This window comes from Cyphomyrmex costatus, unplaced genomic scaffold, assembly GCF_001594065.2.
Source record: "Cyphomyrmex costatus isolate MS0001 unplaced genomic scaffold, Ccosl1.0 scaffold5937, whole genome shotgun sequence".
Classification (NCBI taxonomy): domain Eukaryota; kingdom Metazoa; phylum Arthropoda; class Insecta; order Hymenoptera; family Formicidae; genus Cyphomyrmex; species Cyphomyrmex costatus.
Window position 1 is genome coordinate 1 of NW_017280105.1, and position 723 is coordinate 723.

The 723-nt window shown below is 37.2% G+C and overlaps 1 long non-coding RNA gene across 1 annotated transcript; it reads right to left on the minus strand.

The window, feature by feature from the left end:
• Position 1: 1 nt before the first annotated feature.
• On the minus strand, positions 2-558 carry LOC108779419 (uncharacterized). The gene is made up of 3 exons (XR_001940873.1): positions 429-558; positions 181-322; positions 2-65 (listed from the first exon to the last, which is right to left on the minus strand). It is a non-coding gene; the product is annotated as an uncharacterized LOC108779419 (long non-coding RNA).
• Positions 559-723: the final 165 nt, after the last annotated feature.

The following is a 723-nucleotide window of genomic DNA, read 5'->3' on the forward strand; positions in this document are numbered from 1 at the left end:
TAATTCTCCACCATCCTTGCATACTCTACAGAATTCCATATGTTCATCGTCGTCTTCTGCTGCACCTGATAGTACAAACATAACTATAGTTGTCGTTTGCTGAATGATAAGCAGAGTGTTTTAGAAAGGGATAAGGAGATTCAAGGCTGTGGTATGGTAGGACATGGGTACCTGCAATACCTTCTCCACCGCAATGAGCACAACTCCATTTTCTTTCTGATGTTTCCTCCATTTCAGGCTCTAAGCACACTAAATTGTATGCTCTGGGACAAGTGTCGCACAATATGATTTCACCGCCTTGTTGACATACTTCACAATAATCCTGGTGGTCAGTTCATAGAAAGCAAAAAGAAATTTGGAAAATAATTATTTCATTTTAATCATGATAGAATAATTTATTGGCATTGCATCACCCGCTATTGTTATACCTATTTGACGAAAGACAATTAGACGTGATCTGGTCGTATTGCCTCCGCTGTTGGAGGTTGGAGCCATTAACCAAGAAGAAGATCTGCATCTGGTTGCGTATGTGGATTTAATTCAGAGAAATCGCGCCACTTGGCTGCCACCAACATCATAAGTTTTGACATTGGAACCTATAATCATACAAGAACAAATTATTTAAGTAAATATAATAATAACTGATAATTATATTATATTGTACAAGTTATTGATATATAAAAATGCACGCACTTTTGGATTTTCTTTTGCTAAGAGCGGTCT